At 45.7% G+C, this 27,491-nt stretch overlaps 1 protein-coding gene and 1 long non-coding RNA gene across 22 annotated transcripts in view; one reads left to right on the forward strand and one right to left on the reverse strand.

The window, feature by feature from the left end:
• ST6GAL1 (ST6 beta-galactoside alpha-2,6-sialyltransferase 1) overlaps window positions 1-2,862 on the reverse strand; it is a 256,245-nt gene extending 253,383 nt beyond the window's left edge. For 5 of the 19 annotated variants that reach the window (XR_006284034.1, XR_006284036.1, XR_006284033.1 and 2 more), the window contains exon 1: window positions 1,526-2,168. The gene's annotated coding sequence lies outside the window, so the exon portion shown is untranslated. Of the gene's footprint in view, window positions 1-1,525; window positions 2,252-2,289 lie in introns of those variants that run through there. The other 14 variants (XM_043522957.1, XM_037908154.2, XM_043522953.1 and 11 more) reach the window with 10 other exon arrangements.
• LOC122461831 lies at window positions 116-26,984 on the forward strand. 3 transcript variants are annotated; one of them, XR_006284039.1, is made up of 5 exons: window positions 18,737-18,873; window positions 19,235-19,458; window positions 21,616-21,711; window positions 23,387-24,643; window positions 26,035-26,984. It is a non-coding gene; the product is annotated as an uncharacterized LOC122461831 (long non-coding RNA). The 3 variants fall into 3 exon arrangements; XR_006284040.1 differs by lacking the exon at window positions 18,737-18,873 and adding an exon at window positions 116-169 and having other exon boundaries at window positions 23,387-26,984; XR_006284038.1 differs by having other exon boundaries at window positions 23,387-26,984.
• Window positions 26,985-27,491: the final 507 nt, after the last annotated feature.

Consider the following 27,491-nt stretch of genomic DNA (forward strand, 5'->3'; position numbering starts at 1 on the left):
AAGGCTAGGTTGATTGGGACATCTGAAGCCAATCAGGGGCTGGCTGAAACTAGTTAAAAGCCTCCCAGCCAGCCCAGTGGGTGTGTGTCAGGAGCTGTGGAAGGAAGTTGTGTTATTGGAGTGGCTGAGTAGTACACACCATATCAGGCACAAGGAAAGAGGCCCTGAGGTAAGGGTGAAGTGGAGCTTGAGGAAGTGAGGGCTGCTGGGGGGTGGAAGTAGCCCAGGGAATTGTACATGTCATGTTTCTAAAAGGTCAGCTACCATAGCTGATACTATTAGGGTCCCTGGGCTGGAGCCTGGAGTAGAGGGTGGGCCTGGGCTTCTCCCTTCTTTTGCCCCCTGATTAATCACTGAGACTGGGAGACAACAGAGACTGTGCAAGGAAGCATAACTTCTCCTCACCTCCCTTGCTGGCTTATGATGCAAATGGCTTAGTAGATTGTGACCCTTGTCTCTAGAGAGAGAAGGGTTACGTGGAGGGTCATAGTGAGCCTCTGAGGCTAGCGAAATCTGCCAGGAAACGCAGGACCCATGGAGGCAATATATAGTACATTTGTATTCAAAAGGGGAAAACTACATGGAGCTTATAGAAATGCAGTATTGATTGTTACATTATCTCAGTGGGTTGCTTGTTCTACATATTGAACTGATGGTCAACATTTGCCAACTTATCCAGCACATCAAAAATCAAGCGAGTTTTTGCAACAGGAACAGTAGTTAGCATATAAGGAAGGACCTGGATATTTTAATACAAAACCCCTTTATCTAGGAAGTGTTTTGAGCAAAGTTTAAAAATTCAAAATCAAACAACATACATATCCAGAAAGATCAGGCTTTCACAGCAAAAATTCATAAGAAACCACTTTCTTTGGATGTGCAAGTTGAAATGTTTATCTCAATTCTTGAACATTATCTACAGTTAGCCCTTTATTACTTTCCAAGTGGAAACTTGCAACTATACAACAAAGAGTATCTTCTGTTTCTTTTGTCCTCTTTTAATTCTTCATCTTTAAAAAATAAACTAATTATATTGTTTTTAAAAAAGCACAGACTTCTGCCACTAAAATCTACACCGAAAATAACTGCTGGTCTTTTGGAGAAGCAACAGTTGATTAATCATTTCTTTTTTAGACTCTGTTGCAGCCCAATTCCTGATAGAATGGATTTATTTATAGCAATATTTTATTTGAAAAGTACTTGATAACAGCTGGGATTTCTCTCTAGGGAACTGCATGAGCTTTAAGGGGGTGGGAGGGAGCAAGCAATGCAGTGTCCAGAGTTGAACTTGCGGTGCAATTAAAATTTTGCTTTAAAAAAATCCCTAGCAAGATCAGTGCCCTCCTTCCACCTCTGCAGAGAGCAAACAGCCCAGAATCAGACTCATGCCTTTGTGCCTAGAGAAGTCGCCCACTCTCTCCCCAGCCCCGCTACCCCGGAGCCCAGGTCGGGTTCCCTCGGGTGTGCCAATCACACGCCTGCCCGATGCCTTGCAGCAGACCCAGAAGTTGCTGGTGCTACTCACTTGGGGTTGCAGCTGCTGCGCTCAGCACGGCCCGGGCAGCTCAGCCGCTGGTCTGCGGATCCCTTTGTTACCGCCCGGCCACTTGGCAGCTATTCACAAGCCACTGTCCTCGCCGGTTGCTTGCCAGCGAGGAGAGAAGCCAAGCTCATCCCCAAGCCGACAGCACGGCCCGGGCTGGGGGGGCTGGAAGGGGGAGGATGTTATGCAAAACTTGGAGGCCAGGGTGCTGTACAGCGGCCCGGCGCTGAGCCTACCTGCTGCGGGGGGAGGTGCCGCACCGCTACCCCCTCCCCACGAGCCGGGGTGGCCGGGCTCCCCGGTTCCCCCGCCGCTCCCCTCCCTTCAGCCCCCGCAATCCCGGCTCCCCCACCTTGGGGAGGGGCACAACGGTCCCCACCGGGGGGCTGGCGGCAGCAGAGCCCCCACGTGTTTCCCTCCCCGCTCCGGGGGCGGGGGCAGAAATCAGGGAGAGTCCAAACGACCCCGGGGAGCCAGCGCCCAGCCACCCTCGGAGCCCCGGCCGTGTTCCTCGCCCCCTCCCCGGGCCAATGCAGGCGCGGAGAGACGGGCCGCCGGGCTCTGCCGCCTTTGTCTGAGCCGCGGCAGACGGCGCGTCTCGGGATCCCGCCCGGCCGCCCCCCGGAGTGGGCTGCCCGCCGACCCCCCCCCAGCGGGCACCGAGCCCTGCACTCCCAGGAGCGCAACGCCTCCCGCCCCGCCGGGCGGGTTTGCACCGCCCAGCTGCAGCCTGAACCCTGACCTACCGCCTCAGTGCTGTGCGGTGGGGCTGCGTCTCCTCCTCCCCCAGCCACTGCCCCTGGGCTCTCCCCGCCGCACTGCCCAGCCAGTGCCTATGGGCTGGGCGGACACGGCAAGCAGCGTGGTGCGGCTCCGCTGCTCCGGCATAGCGGAAACAACGGTGCGGAGGGCTGCCAGTGCTCCTGGGCCAGCAACACGGCGAGGCTTTGTGTGTGTCCGAAAGTCCAGGGTCGTAGGAGGAGACGGTGGAGACCAGAAGCGGATAACAAGAGCTCAGAGTGTGCTGAGGAGCCTTGAATGAAACAGATCCCCCTCAACTTCCCCTTTCAGCTCGAGCATAAACCCCTCCAGCCACGCTCTCATCATTCCCCCCCCACACCCCTGGACTGTTCGGGTTGGCCGGGGGGTTGATTCTCCGCTGCCCTGGCCCGTGCAGTCTTTGTCCTTTGGTGTCACAATGGCAGCCGAAGTGTAATGATTACACGAGGCGCGGGGGGAGCGGGGCCGACACTGGAGGACTGATAAAGCTTTTGTTACAAATGTACCTTCCAAGCCTTGCATGAAAGAAGCTGTATCATCTGAAAAGTACAGAAATTAGTACCGGTAATAAATAACTAATGAAACAAATAGCAGACGTGTACTACTTTTTATGAATCGCTGTTCTCAGTTGGGGGGCAAGATACACACTGAATTGCACTGAGAATATTTTTTTAAAATTCATACTTTTGCCCCCTCTTAATATTGTCCTTCAGACTTTTGTACCACTACAGATACAGAAAGGGAACAGAACAGCAGGTTTTCTATTAGGTGCTTGGGGAGCAGGGAGTGTACTCATGCTATGAAATGGATTGTTATTGATAATGAAAGCCTTGGTCTACACTACAGTTAGTTCAATATAAGGCATCTTACATCAACCTAACTCTGTAAGTGTCTACACTAGGGCATGGCTACACTTGCGAGTTAGAACGCATTAAAGCAGCCCCAGGCACCCTAACTCACGATGCGTCCACATTGGCAAGACACATAGAGAGCCGTGACTCTGCAGCTGGAGAGCTCCTGGTAATCCACCTCTACAAGAGGCATAATGCTTGGTGCGCCCCGGCTGGAGTGCCGCAGCACCAGTGTGGACACCCTGGTCTGTTAATGCGCTCTGATCAGCCTCCAGAAGTGTCCCACAATGCCTGTTCTGGCCACTTTGGTCATCACTTTGAACTCTACTGCTCTGCTCTCAGGTGACCAACCGTCAGACCCGCCCTTTAAATTCTCTGGGAATTTTGAAAATCCCCTTCCTGTTTGCTCAGCAAGGCATGGAGTGCTCTTAGCACATCTTTCCAGGTGATCATGCCTCCACGTGTCGGGCGATCCCCAGTATGGAGCAATGGCAAGGTGCTGGACCTCATCAGTGTTTGGGGGAGGAAGCTGTCCAGTCCCAGCTGCGCTCCCGCTGTAGGAATTACAATACCTTTGGGCAGATATCAAAGGACATGATGGAAAGGGGCCATGACCGGGACGCATTGCAGTGCAGGATTAAAGTGAAGGAACTGCAGAATGCCTACCGCAAAGCCCGCGAGGCAAACCACCACTCCAGTTTTGCCCCTGCGCACAACCTGCTGTTTCTACAAAGAGCTGTATGCAATACTTGGGGTCGACCCCACCTCCACTCCAAGGACTACCATGGACACTTCAGAGCCCAGTTCAACAAGGCAGGAGAAGGAGGAAAGCAGGAGTGAGGGTGCTGAGGAGGAGGAAGACACCCCGGCATCCCTAGATGCATGCAGCAAGGAGCTGTTCTCAAGCCAGGAGGAAGGTAGCCAGTCGCAGAGGCCAGCGCTTGGGGGAAGGACAAACACCAGAGGACGTGCCCGGTAAGCGGCTTTTATTTTGGGAAGGAAGTTGTTCTGTGCAGGCTCTTGGGGCAAGGAGGGTTAGGGCTGCATGCATGCTTAGATGCGGACTAGGGTGGTGATGTGCTCTCTCACATCGTGGTAATTGGCCTTAGTGATCTCTTCAAAGGTCTCATGCAGAAGCTGTGCAATGCACTTGCACAGGTTCCTTGGGAGTGCTACTGTGCTCCTTGTCCCAGTCAGGCTAACATGTCCGCGCCACTGTGCCGTGAGGGGCGGGGGGACCATTGCTGCACACAGGCAAGCTACATATGGGCCAGGGCGGAAGCCGCATTGTAGCAGAAGATTCTCCCTTGCTTCCCAGGTCACCCTCAGCAGCGAGATATCTTCCAGGATGAAATCCTGTGGAAAATGTGGGGACAGTGTTCAGTATAGGGGCCCCCTGCAGCTGCTGGCTCTCCCCAAGACACAGAGCCCCAGAGGACAGTACGGCAGTGAAACAATCAGTCCCCCTCGACCCTGTGCTTACTCACCATTTTGGGGCTCCTGTGGGTTATGTGCGCTCAATTTGGGACAGGCAAATTCTACTATTGTTTGGACTGTGCTTGTCTTTAAGTACAGGGGAACTCTGCTTGCTCTGTCTGGTGTGAACAATACTGCCTCTGTTAAGTGTTGCATTTTGCCTTTACAGATGCAACCTTGAGATCTCAGCCGTCCGTGTTATCACCGGCCGAAAGACTCCAAAGAATTAGGAAGAAGCCACGTAGAAGCAAAGAAGACATGCTGCATGAAGTAATGCAGCAGTCCCATCATGAAAATCAAAAAGCGCAAGAGTGGAGGGAGAGTGAAAGGAGGTTCCACAAGCAGAATGCAGAGCACTGGCACGAAAGCGCAGAGCGCCAGCACCAAAGCACGGAACAGCTGATAAGTACTGTGGAGCGCCAAGCGGACTCGATCCAGGCGCACGTAGCCATGCAGGCGGAACACTACCCCCGCCCTGCAGCCCTTGTCCCAAAACTTTCCCTTGTGCCCCCATTTCACCTCCAACCCACTTTCCCCAACATCTGGGTTCTTACCACCACCAGTTGCCTCCAACACCTGTAGCTTTACCACCCAGCCCTGCAAACTGCGACCCTTACCCACTGCACTCAACCCCCATCACCATGCATTTTAGCCAGCCTGAAGTGCAGCACTCATTGCACAGCACTCCAGACAGGAAGGCTGAGTATGAGAACAGGACATACACAAATCTGTGATTGAACCATTCCCCACCCCCTTGTCCTTTCTGTTTCCCAAGCAGTTGTGTTTCTTTTCAATAAATGGATTTTCTTTTAAATAAATGGCGTTTTTGGCTTTGAAAACATGCTTTATTATTGCATTAAGTAAAACATACCTCAGCCCAGGAAAGCAACAGGCACTGCAAGTCAGTGTAGCAAACACAGATTCCTACTAACATTAGAACCACTGTGGAGGGCACCAAACGTTACTGGTGGCTTTCAGCCTCAAATTGTTCCCTCAAGACATCCCTAATCCTTGTAGCCCCGCGCTGGGCCCCTCTAATAGCCCTGCTCTCTGGCTGTTCAAATTCAGCCTCCAGGTGTTGAACCTCCAAGTTCCATGTCTGAGTGAATCTTTCACCCTTCCCTTCACAAATGTTATGGAGGGTACAGTATGCGGCTATAAACATGGGGATGTTGTCATCAGCCAAGTCCAGCTTCCCATATAGAGAGCACCAGCGGCCCTTTAAACGGCCAAAATCACACTCCACAGTCATTCTGCACTGACTCAGTCTGTTGTTGAACCACTCCTTGCTGCTGTCAAGGGTCCCTGTGTAGGGTTTCATGAGCCATGGCATTAAAGGGAAGTGGGGTCTCCAAGGATCACAATGGGCACTTAGACTTCCCCTATGCTGATCTTCTGGTCTGGGAAAAAAGTCCCAGCTTGCAGCTTCCTGAACAGGCCAGTGTTCCAAAAGATGCGTGCATCATGCACCTTTCCGGACCAGCCTGCATTAAAGTCCATGGAACTCCCACGGTGATCCACAAGCGCCTGGAGAACCATCGAGAAATACCCTTTCCAATTAACGTACTCGGAGGCTAGGTGGGCTGGTGCCAGAATTGGAATATGCGTCCCATCTATCCCCCTTCCGCAGTTAGGAAAACCCATTTGTGCAAAGCCAGCCACAATGTCATGCACGTTACCCAGAGTCATGGTTCTTCTGAGCAGGATGTGATTAATGGCCCTGCAAACTTGCATCAACACGATTCCAGCTGTCGACTTTCCCACTCCAAACTAGTTAGTGACCGATCGGTAGCTGTCTGGAGTTGCCAGTTTCCAGATTGCAATAGCCACCCACTTCTCCACCAGCAGGCCAGCTCTCAATCTCGTGTCCTTGTACCACAGGGTCGGGACGAGCTCATCACACAGTCCCATGAAAGTGGCTTTTCTCATCTAAAAGTTCTGCAGCCACTGCTCGTCATCCCAGACTTGCATGATAATGTGATTCCCATCACTCAGTGCTTGTTTTCCGAGCCCAAAAGCAGCATTCCATGGTGGTGAGCATGTCCGTGAATGCCACAAGCAATCTTGTGTCGGATGCATTACGCGAGTTGACATCATCGTTGGACTCCTCACTGTCAGTTTGTAGCTTAAGGAATAACTCAACTGCCAAACGCAACATGCTGGCGAGACCCATCAGCATATTCTTCAGTAGTTCGGGATCCATTCCCGCAGAACGAAAGGGAAGGCAGAGCGCACAGTACAAAAAGTGTTGAAAGATGGCGCCAAATGTGGATGGAAGCACAGGGATTGCTGGGATGTGAAGCGATGCGTCATGGGGGGTTGGGACAGGACCCAGAATGCCCCACACCCAATGACCCCTTCCCACAAGCCACAGCGCCAGAATGGGAAGAGGTGCTCTGTGGAATAGCTGCCCATAATGCACTGCTTCCAATGGCACTGCAAGTGCCGCAAATGTGGCCACACCAGTGCGCTTGCAGCTGACAGTGTGGACACACTGCAGCACTTTCCCTACTGCGCTCTCCGAGGGCTGGTTTAACTCACAGCGTTCTACAGCTGCAAGTGTAGCCATGCCCTAAAATGCAGCTCCCACCAGTGTAACTCGCCCTCTACACCAACTCCATCTCCCCTAAAGGCATAGCACTTAAGTCAATGTGATGCCAACTCTCATGATTTTGTCATGAGTCTCATGAGAATTATTGTTTTTCTTAAAGCCCCAGCTCCTGGACTCAAGTGGATATATGAGGATTTCAACCTTCATTCTTAAAGAAAAAGTAAGTTTCTAGCCCTCATGGCTGTGCAGAAAACTTCAAAATGAGACCCCAATGCACCCTAAAAACTCAAAAAGCAGATGGCAAATAAAAAGAACCCCAAATGTATTATTTTTACATCATAATCTCATGATTTTAAAGCCAAACTCATGATTTTTGGAGAGCCTGACTCATGCTTTCTGAACATTTGAGGTTGGTAATACTGTGTTTGCAGTTCTTGCATTGGTCTGACATTGCTTTTCACCCGTAGTTTTTGCAGAATCCTCAATCAGCCACATTAAAACGAGACTCCATCATCAACAGTAGATCTATGCTTAACAATAGATGCATTCATGCCAACAACACTCAGGCGCCTCTGACAAAAAGATCACACCCCTCCCTACCTTCTTTCTGATATTGCACTAGAAAGTCATATGACCTGCTTCTATTCCACTATCCAAGACCTTCACTAAGGCCATGTCTACACTAGCAAGCTTACAGCAGCTGAGCTATACAGATACAGCTATGTCACTGTAAGATCGCTCATGTAGCTGTCTATGCTGACAGGAGAGAGCTTTCCTGTTAACACAATAAAACCACCTAAATGATCGGTGGTACCTATATCAGCGGGAGAGTGTCTCCTGCCAGCATAGCACTGTGCACACGAGCACGTATGCCTGCAAAATTTATGTTGCTCAGGGGTGTATTTTTTCACACCCCTGAGCAAAAAAAGTTTTGCCAACATAGGGGGTAGTGTAGACATGGCCTGCCATTGTCCCTGCCAGCAGACATGGTTAGTAGAACTGGAATTTAAATATGAAGAGCCAGGCCATTCTACTTACTGTTCCAGCAATAAACTTAATTATTCCCTTGCAAGTATGTACTACAGTAGGGTCTTTCTCGATGATAATAAGGGCATTTAGGGTGTCTATTGTTGTACAAAAGTTTCTCCCTTCTCTCCCATAACAGCACTCTTGGATCAATCCATAAAGCCCCCACTCCTGTCCCCCACAGGAAGACTTTTTGGAAAAGACTCTGCACCTTTTCCCTAGTGCAAGTGACCTTGTGTATATGACAAAAATACAACCATGTCAGGCAAACTGGTTACAGCACAGTTGTCCTCTAACTTGATTACAACATGATTCTATTTTGAAGTGTATTGTAGACCTTAACAGTATTTTGTAATCAGGCTGCAGCCAAATAACTTTCCTTGGCTTGTTGGCTTACTGTGGACAGCCCCTTTTGGGGAGCTTTTCTGGCTCCCCTCTCTGCCAGCCGTGCTGGCTGTTTTGGCTGATGTTAGAACTGATGGTGCACTTTGTGGCGGAAGCTGTGGGAGAGGGGTGTACAACAGGCATCCAATAGCAAAATATAGCCCATATATAGCATCATAAAGTGTGGCTCATGCTACTCTTTCTTCAGAAGCGGAGAGAGAGAACAAAGCTACTCAACTGCAGGTTTTTACTGCTCTGAATCACACTTCATATCTCTTCCTCTATCAAGGTTGATACAAGCACAAGTAAATATGATTATCTGCATAAATATATTTTGTAAACTACATATAAATTATCCTCCAAACAAGCTGCTAATGGAGTAACTGTTGTCACAAAAACGTCAACTCTGGAACCCAAGAGATCCTTGGCACATGACCAAAATAATGCCCTCACTCAGGCCTGTGCAATTCTTTGGAAATCTGATTTTGCTGGGGACAGCATTTGACTTGCTCTATAGCATGGGTCACCTCTACTAGAGAAGTGCTAGAAAAGAGGTACAGAACCTATGACATCCCACTGCCAAAAGTGAAGGGGAAGCGTTAACAACCAATCGGAACCTAAAAAATGGGATGATTGAAAGGCTGAGTTTGTGCAGTTCTTCTGGCAGAAGTGCTTTTGCTTGTGCCTAACTGTGTTGCAGATCCGCTAGGAAAGAATCGAGGTCAGAATGAGATCCTTAACTGAGTATTTTTCCAAACTTTTTTGTGCTTAAATCTCTGTGTTTTAGTAGCTCTGAGCCATAGCCTTCCTCCCATGAAAAGAGATGAGATATGACACACAGTTAATAGATGGCTCTGCACAATTTCGATGTTCATTAGCTCTAGTCTCTCCTATGGCATCACTCACCATGCTCCACCAATGATGCCAGCCTCAATAATGCAGTTGCCTGTTTCTTCCACAATTATACCATGCATTTCCACTCGCCCATACATGGAATGCTGTCCCATCTCCAGTCCACCACTACCTTTTCATCTTTCAAATTCCCCTCCTTCTATGCTGCCCAAAGAAAATGACACAACAGTTACAAGTTTTAAAAAAAAGTCTTGAAAAAGCTTTCATGGGTAAAAAACCCACTTCTTCAGATGCATGGAGATGTGCTACTTCTGACAGCAGAAATCTGTGCACGGGGTTTGTAGATGCGTCTATGGGTAGCCAGAATAAAAGCAAGTATGCATATTGATTTTGCAGAGTTAATTTGTGTATATTTTGTTGGTTTAGGGGAAAAGTTCTGAACTATGATGTTGCCTCTTAGCAGGGTCACATGGTGTAGGGCAAAAGCTACCTAAGCACACAATTCGTTATGCATTTATATTTCCTGTTCGTGGTTTTAGTAAGCAATTAAAAACAAGATATTTTGCAGGTTGCAGTAGCAGTAACTGATAGATAGTAACCTGATGTCACTCTGGTGCTGAATTATTCACATTATACACTCAGCAACCTAAGAGGATTACATTATCTCTGATTGCAGTTACAGATAACACCGCCTGAAGGGGAGGCAGGAGAAACCGATCTATTTACAAAATCTGTGTCAGTGAGTTGCAGTATACTGGAGAAGAGTAAAGGTTTCCCTGAAAGCACTGACTTCCAGGAGCCAGACTATGCAAAGAATCATAAAGAAGTAGAAAGAGTCAAACCGTCCAGAGTTAAATGAAAAGAATGTAACAGCCCCTAGACTTTTGATCCTTAATGAAACTAGATCTTTACCTTGGTAAGGACTGCAGGATTAGCTCCAAATAAAACAAACCCAGAGGTCAGACTAGAGGGGATTAGATGCTCCATAATCTGGTTTCTCACTTCTGGGATGTGTTTACACTAGGAAACATCTTTCCCATCTTTCAGCAATGGAGAGTTGCAACAGTGCTACCACTGGTGTGTAGCATACTGGCTGGAGGCATTTTTTAAATCCATGTCCTTTAACCCCACTCAGAGCCCAATCTACACTTTGTGCATATGCTGTCAGTAGCATCAGTAAAGCTCCATTGTTGCTGAGGAAATAACATATGTGACATTTTCTAACATAGACATAGCCCAGGAGTCCTGAGTTCAAGTCCTGCCATTGCTCTGAAATGAAAGTAGGTAAGATGGTCTCACCTTAGGTTTTGAGAACTTCTTTCCACATCACAAGGACGTTGCCCAATTGTCTATTTTTACTCAGAGCAAAGTACTGGCACAGAAGAGGGATGTTGCAAGTCAGGCAACATGTGTATGGGGAATCTTGCATAACTTTCTTCTATACTATGTTTTTGTCTACCCAAAAATATCAATTCCCCACCCTTAGGCACCACATTCACCGTTTAACAGAGAGAGAGAGTGAAAGTGTGTGTTGGATTTTGATTGAATAAGGGGTTTGTCTGGTATGGTTTCTGCCAGCAGGATCGTAGCTGCATTATATATACGGCTTAAAGCTAACCTTCCCAGTCACATGCAAGTACCAAAACATATAAAATATGGGGAAGAGAGAGGTGTTTATTGTTAAATATACTTTTAACTCAGTGACAATCAATGCCCATGATATTGTTTAGACTAAACACGAACCAATATATTTTAAGGGTTAACAGAACCTTGGCCTTTTGGGTGCTCTTCCATCCCTTCTTGTTAGCTAATTAGGATAGAAAATGTTCAATTAGCCTTTTATAATTAAGCAAACAAGTTGTGACAGGCCATGCATTTCTGGGAGGTTAGAAAATACATTACAGTAGAAAACCAGCAGTTAAAGTTACTTCAGTCAATTGAGATTAAGATCCCAGCTAATATTAGTACAAAATCTACTTTGTTCTCAGAACCAGTTAAAACATGTCAGTGTTACAATGTGACAGGACCAACCCATGTTTTAACCATGTTCCGAAATAAGGCTCTAGTCCTGCAAAGTAAAAAGGATGTATCACAATTCTGGAACATAGTTTGGTCTCATCTAATGTGCAAGACCTAACCATATGAGGGGAATACTCTGAGGCAGTGGTTCTCAAACTAGGGCCACCGCTTGTTCAGGGAAAGCTCCTCGCGGGCCAGGCCCGTTTGTTTACCTGCCACGTCCGCAGGTTCTGCCAATCACAGCTCCCACTGGCCATGGTTCGCCGCTCCAGGCCAATGGGCCTGCGGGAAGTGGCGCAGGCCGAGGGATGTGCTGGCCGCCCTTCTCGCAGCCGCCATTGGCCTGGAGTGGCGAACCGTGGCCAGTGGGAGCCGCGATCGGCCAAACCTGCAGACAAGGCAGGTAAACAAACTGTCCCAGCCCGCCAGGGGCTTTCCCTGAACAAGCGGCGGCCCTAGTTTGAGAACCACTTCTCTAAGGTAAGATCTCCTTCCACAGTAGATGTTACAGTGCAGGTGGGATCTTAGACTAATTTGCCAGAAATACACTGCCAGAAGGGTTGCAATGCTACAACCGCAGGATTACCTCCACCCCAAGGAAGCTTTATTTGCTCAGTGGCAGCCAAGATATTTAGTCACAGCCAGGATAAGTCACAAAAATTTCACTGGGCTAGAGAGTACAGGACCTTTAAAGCCAGCAAGTCTGCAAAACTGGTAGGTGTCTCTTTACTGCGCAGATGACAAGAGCAGTCTCTCCTCAAGACAGGTCATTAAGACAGGAAGAGGGGATGCACAACTATCCCACATGGTGTTTGTTTAAATGGAGGTAGCAGGCAACCATAACATGACCAAAACTTTAAACACTTGGGATGGAGGTTATAAATCCACGGATTCCCAACTGAGCCGGAACAGCTGGCAGGTATAATGTATAAGAGGCAAAGCAGCCACACTTGTCAAAGGGTTATATACTGTAGTTAGGAGAAATGAACAGTACCAGGTTAGGAATGAATACAATAATTATGCTCCTACACCACAATGACTCTTTGCATATACCATCATGCTCTAGTGCCATCTAACTCATGCTGACTCACATCAACCCCTTCATTCCTCCCTCCCCATCACAAACGGGGGCATGTTAATACAAAACAGTCCCGAAGCATTTCCAGTTCTCTAGAAGTTTTGCCATTTCTTTCATCAAAGTCCTGTTTCTGAGCTAGAAACCTTAGACAGCTTTTATGGTTGAACTTTATTTTTGCCCCCACAACTAGACTGAGGTGAGAGCATTCTTTCTTTTTATATTTGTTTTCAATTAGAAAGTCAACACAACCTCTAACCAAAAATGGTTTCAAAAGCTATAACTTTAAGAATCCATAAGGCAAAGTCAAACAAGCCAAGGCAATCAAAACATTCTGAATAGCAAATACAATAGTAAACCAACTTTATTTCACATGAGAAAGTATGGTCAGAGCACTGCACACATCCAGATTTTGAGCCTAAGCAAAAAAAAAAAAAAAACAGTTAAGTTTCGTGTACACAAGGAAATGGAATGGTTGAGTAAAAATGGTTTTATCCTATTTCAGAAAGGTGGAACCAAGTTGCAGGTATGTTTGCTGAAGCTGTATTGGAAGTGATTTAGCCTGGTGTATAGTTGCACTTAAAGTATTTGAAATATTCCCAAAATAATTGCAGGGTTTAAGCAGATGGGGTACCTGAGCAGCACCAGTGGTACTCATGGTACACATATAACCATCCTATGCTCACCCTTTGAAGCAAATGAATACATTAACAGCAAAGAATACTAGTGCATTATGCATGCCTTTGGGACACCACAACACATTCATGGATGTCTACATCAGATGAACAGGGAGGGTGTGTAATGCCAAGGTGTTCTGAAGGTCCAACCTGTCTCAACATGGGCAAGTTGGTACATTGTCCCCCTCAATACAGTTATCAATGGGCTGACCTTTTCCACCGATTTTAGTTGACTCAGCATACCCTCTGCTGCCCTGGTTGACAAAGCATTATTCTGATTTACACTAACAGGACAAGAGGAAGTTCACTGCACACTGAGCAAGTGGTGGATTGTACCATTCATTGGCCAATGGAAAGAAAGATGGCACTGCTTACACACTCATTTAACACCATACATGTGATTTGGGCAGGTTGCGTGCTTCACAATATATATGAGGAGAAGGGGGAGTACTTGGGGAGGGAAGAGCTTGACAGTAATGATTCTTTGGGGTCTGCATACAGACAATCACCAAACATATCTCTTGCTGGTACAGAATCTGTTACAGCAATGGCCATGAAGGATGCCTTGTGTGGTCACATTCTCAAGCTGCATGGGAATACACTGGTTAATGGATGTGTCTGGCACATGAGGGCTGGTGCCTAGAGATAAAATATGTTTATGCATGCATTAAAGAAACAAACATACCTTTCACTTTAAACTTTATTGAAGCTAATCATGGAGAGACCAGCTGGTCTAATCTAGTTCAAAGATCATAGGCAGTATGTTTCCTGTATTTATCTTGTTAACTGTAGTTTATCAACCTGCACACTTAACGGGCCAGATCATTAGCTGATGTAAAGCAGCACAGCTCAACTGCAAACAGTCAGTTGTCACCACATGAAGAGCTCATCTTATGTTTTTAAGTATATGCCAAAATGCCCAGATGTGCCAAGAGTTAACAGGGCTGTTGGAACTTTACATTTTATTTTCTTACTTTAAAACACCTGTTTGAGTTAAGCTTTTGTTTTAAAAAAATTATCAGTTGAATAATATTGTGCAATACCATACCAGAAAAAATTGCAGAAATATCCAAAGACAGGACCCATGGTTCTTCTGTCTGATGGAAAGACAGTGGTTTTGGGGAGGATTTTATTATTTGTTTCAGTAAGACATTAGCAATCTTCCAAATGCTCTTTTAGTATTCAATAGCTAGCAGTTCAAACTTTACATTTCCAACACACTTGACAAATTCTAATATTGAATTCATATGTAAGATAGTCAAGTAGCTGAAACTTCATTTGTAAATTGCAAACTGTGAAAGTTTAGAGACAGATTCTGCAACCCTTACTCCTATTGAGTAACTTATCCATGCAAGTGTTCCCATTGAGGTACTGCTAAGCATTACGCAGCATCAGTAAATGAAGCAAAATATTGCCCTTAACATTTAGGATTCCCAAGGAAACAGTTTAAGAAATTAAGACTCATGTTTTACTAGAGCCTAATTAGAACTCAAACCTCAAGTACTTTACTTTTGTTCTAATTCTAGAATCTACCATTTGAGAGAGTCCTAAGTTTGGCCAAGTAAATTCTTCTGTCTCTGTCAGAGATGTTATCATTGGCACACAGAGGAATTATAATAGGAAGTGGACACTGATGTGGATCACCCTCAGTCTCTCCTATTGAAGTTGTTCCACTTTAATTAAATAATTGAATAATAAAATATGAATTGGGCCAGAGAGAGTGAGAATAACTGTATAGCCTAGTGGTTAGGGGACTTACCTGAGAGGTGGCTGGTCCCTGTTCACATTCCTTCCCCTCAGAAGGAAGGGGGGCTTGAACCAGAGGTCTCTCATATCCAGAGTGAGTACCCTATCTACTAGGCTAACGGTTATAAGGGAGGTCCTCCCCCTCCCACCAACCCATTTTGTTTTGGGTCCCACATGCTAGTTAGGTGGTTGACTGCCTACCTTCCCCCAGTTCTTGGATTGCTAAACTGACATAGGCACCTCCCTGCACCCAGGCGCCCATCTCAGTGAGAGGGGCAGGACTTAGTACACCCTCTGGTCAAAAATCTCCTATTGGCTGGCTTTGTGGACCACATTTTAAGATTCCTGTCTCTTCCAATTCACTCTGTAGGAGCCTATGCAGCTAACTTAGGCTTTGTGGATTCTAGCAGTCTAAAAGTTTGGCACCTCAACACAACACCTAAGTCCCTTCATGGATCTGGGCCTCCGTTCCTATTTAGCTTCCACTTGAAGCTAGGGAATGAGCAGACTTGTCTGGCCCAGTTCCAAATCTATGTGAACATTGCAAATTCAGGAGTAAACTTAAGTATTATTGGGCTTGTCTTCTATCATGCTTTCCCCTTGTGGCAGCGGGAGGAGCAGCCAAGCATTGGAGTTCTCTAACCACTCACAATAGCCAGAGCAGCACTGCATTACTGAGTTTCTCTCCTGCTGCAGGATTATGCCTCCTACTGTATTTGCATCTTAGAAGATGCCCATGTGCAGCTCCTATAAAAGATATGCATCTTTTAAAAAATCAGCTCTTGAGACTGATATTATACGGGAAACTCAGAAGGAACCTTTCCTTCCTCATGCTTCTGTGATAGATTCACCCATTATGCAACAGCTACATGTTGTGACTTATATGATTGCTGTGCTTCTAGGAATGAAGTGTTTGTACAAAGTTGGAAAGAGGAGGTAGAGTATTAGATAAGAGAGTCTTTCAACCATCCTGTGTCTCAACTAATCTGGCTCCATTAATGCCTTGGAAATTCAAGCTGCATTCACCTGACAGATGATTCAGTATTTCCCTTTGAGACATCTGCATTTTAATTAATTGAACTAAAGTCATAGAAATAAAATATTTTTTTAAATACACAGGTTGTGCTTGTAGTAGGGCGAGCACCCTGCTCCAGGGAGAAAGGGGTTAAAACAAGCTCTGGGAAAGGTCTGCCCCGAGGAGCCAATCAGGCAAAGGCAGGTAGCAGCCAATCCAGGCCGGTAGGGCTGGTATAAAAAGGGCTGTAAGCTAGGTAGGAGAGAGAGTCTCACTCCAACCTTGGGGTGGGAAGGATGGGGTTGCCTGGGAGCACAGGGTATCTTCAATAGAGCAGTGCTGGGGAAGAAGCAGGCTGAGCTGGGGAGCCCAGGCCTGGCAACCTTCCAGACTGAGGCCTGACAGGAGGTACTGGGGCTGCAGGGAAAGGCAACAGGTCCAACCCCCTAGCCAATGATGAGTGGCCACTTCAGACTGCAGTTTGCCCCTGAGGGATGTCTCCTTGCATAAGGAGTCTCCTTGCAAAAAGTCTCCTTGCATAAGTCTCCTTGTAAAAGGAAGGGAGTGGGCACCTGACCAAAAGAGCCAATGGGAAGGCTAGAACTTTTTAAAATTGGGGGAAAAACTTCCCCTTTGTCTGTCTGTTCTCGGGAAGAAGAAGGGACAGAGCAACGATACTGTAAGAACTTGGGCCAGGTATGAAAAATCATCCAATCATACCTAGAAACTACTAATTTAAAACCCCAGATACTTAAGTAGATCAGGAAATGTCTAGGAAGACATGATTAGGTTTATCTCTGTTTATTTCTTTATGGCTTATGGACTCCTCTGTGCTAACACCAAATGCTCTTGTTTTGCTTGTTTTTAATAAAATTTACCTTTTTCAAGAACAGGATTGGATTTTGTGTCCAAGAGGTTTGTGCACATGTTGTGTAATTAGCTGGTGGCAACAGCTGATTTCCTTTGCTTTCTTTCTCAGCTCTTCCCTGGAGCGGGGGTGAAAGGGCTTGAGGGTACCCCCACAGGAAGAAATTCCCAAGTACGCCTTCTTGATTTCTCAAAGGGGTTTTTGCACTTGGGTGGTGGCAGCATCTCCCATCCAAGGTCAGAGAAAAGCGGTAACTTTGGGAGTTTAATACAAGCCTGGAGTGGCCAGTATTAATTTTTAGAATCCTTGCAGGCCCCTATCTTCTGCACTCCACGTGCCAGAGTGGGGAATCAGCCTTGACAACAATATAGCCACAGCCTACCTTTCTGTCAGGGTAAGGCCGCCACACCTCAGTTTCCTTCTCTGGTAGGATAAACCACACATTCCAGGGTTTCAATCAGCAATCCTCCACCCAGTTCCTCACTCTGGGCCACCAGCTTCCCTCCAAAGCTCTGTGCACCTTCACACTGAGTCACAGTCCTCTGTCAAGGGTGTATCAGCCGCCTTCTCTCTCCAGGGTACAGCAGTAATACTCTGGCTCTTGTGTCTCTGTGGGTGACGCCCTTTCCTACATCAAGAATGAATCCTGGGTCTGCTGGCTCAACCAAAGCTAGAGTGAGTAGCAGACCTGCTGCAGTGACTGCCCCCAGCAGAAGGTGTTGCGTTTACTGTTAGACCTACATGCCTGGCTAAGAACACAAACACATTAAACATCTAATAATAATGGTCACAATGAATCTTGTCGGGGGGGGTTTGATGAGTGACTTCACTGTGTGGGTTCCTTAAAAAAGCTAAGTGAATGCAAACATAGGAATAAATTCAGCCACAAGATTGTTTATACCATATCTAGCACAACGAAGCCACAATCCTGCTAAGACTCTCTGAGCATTACTCTTATACAAACGGTAAATAAAGAACAACCTCAAAGCTCTGGCCAAGGGTCCTTCCATAGTCCGCTGGCAGCATGGGTCTACCCCTTTAAGAGTTGCATGGACTTTGAGGTCAATTTAGGTCCAAAACACAAAGAAAGCTTTACAAAAATGAATAGTAACTGAAATGTTTTCAAGACATGTATAAACTTTCAACTGAAACAGTTACTCTATAAAGGAGAAACTGCAGCATTGGCAACAAACATAGTGAAGCTTCCTACTTAAGTATAACAACAGGGAAGTGAGCCTGATTAGAAACTTGCTCCAAACCAATGTTGAAATTGGCTAGTCAGTTTTCTTGATCTGAGTGGAGTGAAATGCACAAAGCACTGTCTTGGTTTTTCAAAAACAGCAATTTATGAAATGTTAAATAGCATTCTACAACTTTTTGTCTCAGAAACCTGAGGATACCTTGTGTGATGGGCATGGAAGTGTTCTAACCCTGACACAAAATCTATTCATCCACCTCTACAGTACTAATGGTCACATTGAGAAATCTAATGATATTATTAATTGCCAGTTAAAACAAATGAGTCAACCCAGACAAAGGGGAGAGTAGAATTTAGCAAAGCTAATCTAAGGTGTTACTATTCATGCAGGCCCTGAAGTCAATTCTGTATTTTGGATGTATGCATACTGATTAAAGCCTAGGCATAAAATCACATCTTTGCAAAGATGTAATGTCTGATTAATGCCAACAAACAGTTATTGTTCTGTTAAAAGAAAATAACTGTCTTTATGGTATAAAAATTAGAAAGAATCCTCTTCTGTTCTACTTTTTCAACAATAGATGGTGCTAACTTCTACATTCATTACAATATTCCCAAATTAAATGGTCAGGGTAGTCTCTGTATTGACTCTGTGCTTGTCAGAGAAATTATCGGTGCATCTAATAGTATGGTGGCTTTTTGCAGGGCTTCATTCAGAAGCCTAGATGGCCTCAATAGATAAGGGTGATATCAGTGATCAAATTGGTGCTCTTAATGAACATCCCCAGATGAAGGCAGAGGAGGAAAGACAGGTGAGGCCTCTACAACATTCGTTTCCCTAGGATCCCATTAGCCCAGTACAGCTCCTTATGCTGTCTCGATGGAAAACTCCTTGTCTAGGCTTCAGAGTAGCAGCCGCGTTAGTCTGTATCCGCAAAAAGAAAAGGAGGACTTGTGGCACCTTAGAGACTAACCAATTTATTTGAGCATAAGCTTTCGTGAGCTACAGCTCACTTCATCAGTCCTCCCTTTCTTCTTGTCTAGGCTATGATTCAAATTTGCATGAATTCCATGATAAGGCACTTTGAGGAGGAGAGAGAAGGGAGAACTGCACAACCCACAGATATGCCACTAACCATGCAGATATCATTAACACTGCCGTCTCCTCTACAGTCTTAGAGGAGCTCCACTGCAGCTTTCTAACAGAGTCCCATATTCCACTAAAGCTTCAGCAGCACCCTCTGATCTTCAGTTTTCTGGTCAGAGCCTCATCCTGGGGAACTGTCTCTGAGGGATTGTCACAGAGTGACTGGTCCCTTTTTAAGAGGGGGCAGGTCCAGTGCACGTGTGACTCATCAGCCACCTCTAACTGGATTTTCAGAGAGCACCTGAGTCAGGTAAGTGGGAGAGCACAGACTGGAAGGGCAAGGAAAAGGGCAGTTGAGAGGCTGGCAGGTGCCAACTGACAAAACAGGGAGATTAAAGAAGGTCTCGGGAAAAGCTGCAGAGAGCAGGACAGGTTGTTGCTGCAGGAATCAGGGCCTGCTGCAGAGCTAGTCTCCCAACTACCTAGTAAGCACAGCTGGCCTGCAGCAGGCTGCCTGATGGACTGGGTGGGCCAGCAGACATGCTCTTAAGCCAGCAGCAGCTCGCTGGCTGCTCAGTGCTCACTCCCACCTCTGAGACTAGGGCTGTGCTACCTTGTTCCTGCTGCCCCTGCTTTGCACCCAGCCTTGCCTCAGGCCTGTCTCTGACTGAGACCCCATCTTTTCTGTTACCCTGGTGATTCAGCCTCTGGCCCTCTGCTCTTCTCTCTGGTTCCTGTCTTCACCTTTGACTCTTGGCTCTGATCGCCGATTACTGACATACAGCTTGACTCTTAGCTCTGGCTTCTGGCTGGTGCCTCTAGCTCTTACCATAGCCCCTGGTTTCTGATGTCTGCTGGAAAGAGGGAGAAATTGTCAAAAGCCAGTGGAGGGCTTACCCTGCTGGCCTTCCTGGGCTGGAGAGCCGGTGTCAGGCAGCTGGAAAGGGCTGAAGGCTGGGAGATCAGGGGAGGGGCTGACTTTGCAAAGCCAGTGCTGAGAGGCTGAAAAGGGCTGATTTCATTGGACTATGTTTTGGGTAGAAGAGTCATGAGACTGGTTTTCCCCTACCCCGCAGCAGTTGGATGGCCTGGAGAGTGAAGCCCTGGAACAAGGGCAGAAAGGAACTGGGAACCATGTGCTAATGGACTCAGGGAACAGGTGAACCAGAAGTGATGTCCCTGGAAAAGGGAGTGGAAAATTGCTGTGTCTTGCTCATATGTTCTAGAGTTTTAATTAAAAAAAACAACAATGCTATCCCTTTTTGGTAAAGTCCAGCATGGACCCAGGAGCCTTCTGGTACAATTCTCACTCAGGAAATTCAATTATATTTTTGGGTGGACACTCCCTGGTCTCTCTCAATGATTTCCCCCTATTATCTGAGCGGTTCTCCCATCCCCCATAAAGTATTCTGGCTTTCAATGGCAGGGATTTAGCTGTAGGGCATGTCCAGAAGGCTGTGTGTGGGCTGGAAAGCTCATTTGCTTCACTTTTGCAGGATTTTAGTATTAAACGGATGCTTCTGTATGCCTCTCACTTGCTCCTTGCAGAATTTCATACGGAAGAGTCTGTGGACTGCTTAGAGACTCCACTTCTCAACAGGCCGTGACTGTGGGGTGATGAGCTATAATTACACATTAGTTGGCTTATGTCCTAACAGTTTAACCTCAGGGCAATGAACAAATGTCCCCTTAGTGAGATTCCTGCTAGCTTAGAGGTAGCAGGTAAAGTTCCTACCTTTTCTGATGTGACACAAGCTGTTACAAGCTTCTTGGACTGGGACAATCAAGGACAGCTTTTTTTAAAGAGCCACTAAATATGTATCCATTTGCTTTTCCAAAACCAACACTTGTGGATGTAAATGGACATTTGCACATGGAAACGGAATATCAGATGGATGGCATGTGACACAAGGCAGCTGGTCCTTTCCAGGAGATGGGTCTCAACCCCACTTGTGACATAGCCAATTCTCCTCCCCAGGAGGGGAAAATGAAGGTCGAGTGACACAATCAGGCCCCTGGGGGTAGATGAAGAAGAGACACCAGGTTTCTGAATCTGTTGGGGCTCACATTTCTCTTCTTCCCCAATTACTAGGCCTCTCTCCTCTCTGTGCAAGATACTCAATCCCAAGAAGCTTCTCCTTGTCTGTTACCTCAGCCAGCCTCTAACTGACTGAGCTACTCTGCCTCTCCCTCTTTGACTGTTTTTTCCTACTGCACTTTTGGCAGTTTCCTGCCTCAAGCCAACTATCTACTTTCCTGCTTCAGTTATCACAGAACCTTCAAGCTACAACATTCCTTCCTCTGCTGCTTTTAAAGGGATAGTACCCCCAAAATCCCACTTTCCTCACTATTGCCCCTCTTTGAAGCTCTTTGACTAACAAGGAACGTTAGCCCTATTGTCCCCTTCAACATGGCCACAAGTGCCTGGCTCAGAAAACATTCATCTGAGCTTATCCTCTTGTTTCAGAGTCTGTACACTGGGGTCCTGGCTGCTCTGGATGAAATACTGATGAGGTTTACGGAGGCCCAGCCCACTCCAAAAGGGCTGCAGAGCATTTTCCAGGTATGATGGGAAGAGGGCATAGATGTTTTCCTTGGGTTGCTAAGGGAAGGTTTGAGCCTTCAGGCCAAATCCTGTTCTCGGGTGTTAAGTGCAATGAGGTAGAAATTCAGAGCAAGAAAATTGACCTCAGAGGATCATACTGTGGATTAGATACAATGGCAGAAGTGACTCTGGCTATAGAGGCAAAAGGATTTTGCCACCAGTGAGCATTGCAGTTCTTGGTCTGTGCCCCATACTTCTTTGATATCCACAAACCTTTAAACAGGAGATAAAACTGCTCATGACCTGTCAATTATTGATCCCTAAAGTAAATAATAGATGATTACCAGATTTCTTATTTCTCATGGTATTACCATAGTGCCTAGCAGCCCTGGTAATTGACGAAGACCCCATAATTGTAGGTGCTACACAAAAACAGCACAGTGCAGACAGAGGCACTGGGTCTCCATCACTCCTGATAGAGAGAAGCTGCATAAAGCAACCCAGCAAGATCCTACCAACCAGCACAAGTGTTGGCAGCAAACAAGGGCCAATCTGTTTTTTAGAGAGAGGGTGATTCTGTTCAGTGTTGCATCCCGGCTCTGCTCCAGGAAGTGGAGCCCAGGCTTTGCACACGCCCCTCCCACCTGCTCCCAGGGTTGGGGCAGTAGGCAGCTGTGCAGTACCCATTCACTGCTGTGTACCAGGACCCAAGGCCCAGCTAGCTTGATATGTGTACACTAGTGCAAACGCAGGACCTTTAAGTTCACACCTGCAGCATCCACACAGAGGAGTTACAGCACAGCACTTTGTGCACAAAGCTGTTCACACCCTCATAATCCAAACTGCAGGGCAGTGTAGACACAACAGGTATTTCCAAGGGTATAACACCAAGCAGTAGGCTAACAAATTAGAATTTTCTTTTTGATATAGTCACAGAAATAAGGAGAACACTTATGTATGTCTCTAAAATGATGGGGAGCATTAGTACAGTATTAAGAGCCCTCAGTTGATTATTATGCCACGTCAATGGGGAATTGTAGAAATGTAGGGTTGAAAGGGATTTCAAGAGGTTATCAAATCCATCCACCTGCACTGAGACAGGACCAAATAAACCTAGACTATCCCTAACAGGTACTTGTCTAATCTGTTGTTAAAAACTTCCAATGATGGGGATTCTACAACCGCCTTTGGTAACCTGTTCCAGTGCTTAACTATCCTTAGAGTTAGGAAGTTTTTCCTATTATCTAACCTAAATCTCTCCATTACACTATGAAGAGCCGCACATTCTCCATTGTGTGTTAAAGGTCAATTAATGTACATGAAGCCTGAAATTCTCAGAATTAGAGGCCCATGTTGCTAATTCCCTTCTGATCAGGCAGAGCCACACGGAGGAACAGGGAAATGCAGGGTGTTGGGTCAATATTTTCAAACTTGGGTACTGAAAGTCAAACACCCAAATCTACATCTAAGAAACTAAGTAAACAGCCTGATTTTTCACGGTGCTGAGCCTCTACCTCTGTCACTGACTTCAGTGGGAACTGGGAGCCTTTGGCAACCGGGCAGTTTAATTCAGATGCCTAAATATGGATTTAAGAGCCTAACTTTAGACACCTAGGTTTGCAAGTGCTGACTGTAGAGTTTAAAGGCACAGTCAATATGGCCTTGGTATAATCGTTGGTGTTTTGTTTCCCAGGTTCAGGATTACACAATGAGCGCCATCAACTACTCTTTGCCACTGCTGCCTCCTTATTAACATCAGGGCTGATGATATGTAGGCCTGGACTTTGGATGGTTCCATCTTTCCTGTCTCTTGTATTATCCATTCACTCTCTCCACCAGAGAGATCCTTTGTGAGGAAACAATGTATATTGCACACTGTTAATTGCACAGCCGTAGAGGTTGGCCTTGTCTACATGGAGCGTTGCACCAGCTTAAGTAAAGTGTGCATTTAAACCAGTTTAGTTAAACCAGTCTGTATGCTCTTAATTTTGTTTGAGTGGCTTTTTTCACTTTACTTTGTCTGTTAGCTCAGGTTTAAGCTGAACTGAATTGTTTTCCCAGGTCTTTCATGCTGTATGGTGTGAACTGGAGAAGCACTGAGCTTTCTCGAAATAGTTTCCACAGTAGAAAATGGTGATTATTAAACTTATCCTCCTTTTGTGAAATGCTTTCACATGTAGGGATCTAAATACTATCTAGGTGTTAAGTGTTATGGTCTTTAATGGCCCTTTGGTGCACATTTCAGAGCCCTTATGAAGCAGGATGGCAAAGGCATATTGTTGTACTTCAACCATCTTCCTTCCTGAGTAGTCATTAGATCTCCATTAAATCTCCCCAGTCCTTCTTAAAAATAAGAATATTCAAACTTGGTTGACTAAAGACGGATCCTTCTTTCCTGGATCCTCCTTATGTTGCTTCTTGGACTATGTAACTGAGAAGCAGTGGATGACTGAGGGTATAGAGCAGCTGCTCAGCTGTATGTCACTGGGCCAAATTCTGTCCTTGGTTACACTCCTACAATTCCTCTGAAACCACCACATTACAGAGTAGAGTTAGCTTGTGTACTAATACTTTGTTCTCCTAATGAATGGTTCTAGCTACTTAGGGAGGCACTGGGGGTCCTGGGGATGTTGATATTTAATATCTGTATAGAGGGAATATAGTTCTTTTCTGTGACTTCACATCTCTGGTGGCTGGGCAGACACTCGGTGGTAGCTGCCAGTGGTACCATCGTGGGACTGCTGGGGAGGGAAGTCACCTCTTGTTTCTTCAGGCACCATCCACATTCATCTCAGCAGTGCTCCCTGTGATGTGCACATCGAGATGCCTTAAAATCCAACTCTAGGACAGTCTGGACAAAAGGAGGTGTGGGAAGAATCCCACTGAAGAGAATATCCAAATTGCCAAGGAAAAAGATGGACACTTGATCTCCAATGCCCCAAGCTGCAACGTGAGTAAGGGCAACTAATGATTTTTAGACAAACTCTCTCCGGGAAATGTTAACAAGTGAATACTCACCTCTGGGAGACTGAGTCATGGACAATGTGCCTGTGATTTTAATTCATGGAGATAACTGAGACACTGGTCTGTATTTAAGAACTATTGCCCCTAGTGGTGCGTGAGCTGACCAATGTGTGTACCTGACCAGAGGAAAATGGCTGTAATCTTGATATGGGGAAAGACCATGTTAGTCAAAGAGCCATTGGGGTCTTGCCCCTTAAGCCACAGATTTTAGCAAACTCCCAGTCAAGTTAATAAATATCCTTCAGGATTGACATTTTTTTTTAAATTAGTTCACATGAATACTAGAAAAATAGAGATTAGGCAGCAACATTTTCCAGAAAGTGAATGTGGTCGTCCCCACTCCGCCCCCCGCCCATATTCAAGATTGTCCACAGGCAGCGGTGTTAATTAAAATCTTCTTAACTCCTTTTTAAAATAAATGAACTGAACCTGTCTCTAGTTCATCTTTATAGATGACCAAATCATAATTGTGTAATGCTGCTGAAACTTTGGAAACTTGTTCTGTACACTTTTGAGTTTGTTGATCCTCTTGCTAGTGGATGTGACTCTGAAGTGTTGTGTTCCAAATGTCATAGTTCATAGTGTATAGTCAAAAAGCTGATGACAGATCTTATTCATACAGCAGAGTTCCAAGTACATTATAGAGCAAATAGAAATGGAATTTGCTGCCAGGAAGTCCCAAAAATATCTAATGATTTCATCAGAGATTATAAATAACTATAGTGAACAGGCTTGATCATCTCACATATTGAGAATTCCCAATCTCGACAGCACAGCACCTAGAAGCCTGATCTCAAGGTGATTTGAGTGCAGAAGTAGGATGGGAGATGAACATTTTATTCAAAGATGCATTGTGATATAGCTCCTCAAGCTAAAGATCTTATCAAAGTTCCAGTCACATCAATAAATATCCTCAAAGTGTGGTACATTTTAATATATATATTTTTTCTGCATTTGAGCTCCACTTTAGGCCACAAGACTTTTCCAGAGGTTGAATATAACCTCTAAATTTAAGATTAGCAGGTAAAGGTGCTAAAAATCTCCTTAACCCCCTCTTGAAAATAAACTAAGTGAACTGGTCTCTCGCTAAGTCTCTCCTTATAAATTACTGTATCATAGTTGTATAACACAGCTGCAAAACTCGGATCTGCTGCAATGGTCTCATGTATTGTATAACCTGATGCTATTGAACTTGTACATGACTCTGTAGCTTTTAGTGAAGAATGTCCCAGGCAGTGCAAGAATAGGTGTCAAATTCTTTTTATTTTAAGGAGGAACATCTCCTTTCTAATGCTTCTTTTTCCTTTACACTTGCAGTGTTCTAATGTACTAGGAAAAGAACATGATCAGCGGACTCTCCATAGCTCTTTGGACTCCTTTATCAACAGAATAAACAAGATTCATTTCTTTTCTCTTTGTAAAGGGCAAGAAGCCGCTAGGTTTTCATCTCCAGGACAATGACCAAATAGTGGATAAAGTCAGATGAATTATTCATCAAAATACAGGACTCATCACATGAAGGAAGGTGTTCTACAAAACCCTCCATCTTGACCTTCAGCCCTGGCTCCCACACAACTGGATCTCTGGCTGGATCCTCTGTCCTCATCCCTAGCTCAGTAAAGCTAGTTCAATCCTGTTTCTACCACCCTTCATCCCATCCTCAAAGACAGTTTGGCCAATGCTCTGCCGTTCCTCTCCCTTATCCAGGGCATTTAATGATTAATAGAAATGTCCGTGACAGCTTCTGTAATGCTTTATTGATTTGAACATGTGTGCACTGTACTAAGAGGAGACCATCCAAAGTATTTTCATGGTAAGATTTGACCCCAGACACCACAGCAAGGAGAGGCCCACAGAAAAGAAAATTCAGCTAAATCTTCTCTCAAAGCCTAATCCAATGAGGTCCCATGAGGGGCTGACCTCCACCCCTGTTAGCATCCCAGTTATTTTTAGTATTAATGCTTCCATGCCAGAAAGACTTTGGAAGCTTTAGTAAATGGTGAACGAGGGTATAATAAATCATTAAATTATTCATAACTAAGGGAACATGTCTAAATGCATACGAGAACAAGAGCAAATACTCAGCATCCCTTCCCCAACATGCACTGAACAATCCACCAAATACTCACATGAAAGAGAAAAACAATTATGCACGTAAGTACAGTTCTACTCTGTAAAAATGTCATGGTGCCATCCCATGTCTCTAGCCTCTGATTTCCATATCTGATGTGCTCACTTTACCAATAAAACATGTATTTTCTAGCTGCTCTGAGAGTCGATCTGGGCTCATTCCTTGTCTTGGATCATTACTGGTAACTAATGATCTGCAGGGCAAATTAACTTATTGTTTTCAGTCGGTTTGCGCACATGCAACTGATTTGACATTTGTAAGCCAATTCTATTGGTTCACAAGAATCAATTCACTCAGCTCTAGTAAACAGTCTTCTGTGAGGCCCGTGGAATGCTGCAGTTCCCCAGTCCCAGTGTGACACACTCCTTGGTAGCATGCCAGGCTCACCACGGCTAGGCAGGCACTTCTGCTGCTAAGACTGTATGTGCACTAATGCCTGGTGGTCCCTACGTGCATTCCCCAAGTGCCTTTAACACCATGGTCCTTCCAGAGCCCCACACACTCTACCCCTGTGGCCCACAACTGCCACAGAGCTTTTCTCTCTCGCTGAGCCTCCTGAGTGTTAGGAACAGAGCAGCCACAGATGGATTCACCACATTGCCCTCCCCTCTGAAAAGGATGTGTTCTTGCTTCTGTATGAAAC

This window comes from Chelonia mydas, chromosome 9 (genome assembly GCF_015237465.2).
Source record: "Chelonia mydas isolate rCheMyd1 chromosome 9, rCheMyd1.pri.v2, whole genome shotgun sequence".
Lineage (NCBI taxonomy): Eukaryota > Metazoa > Chordata > Testudines > Cheloniidae > Chelonia > Chelonia mydas.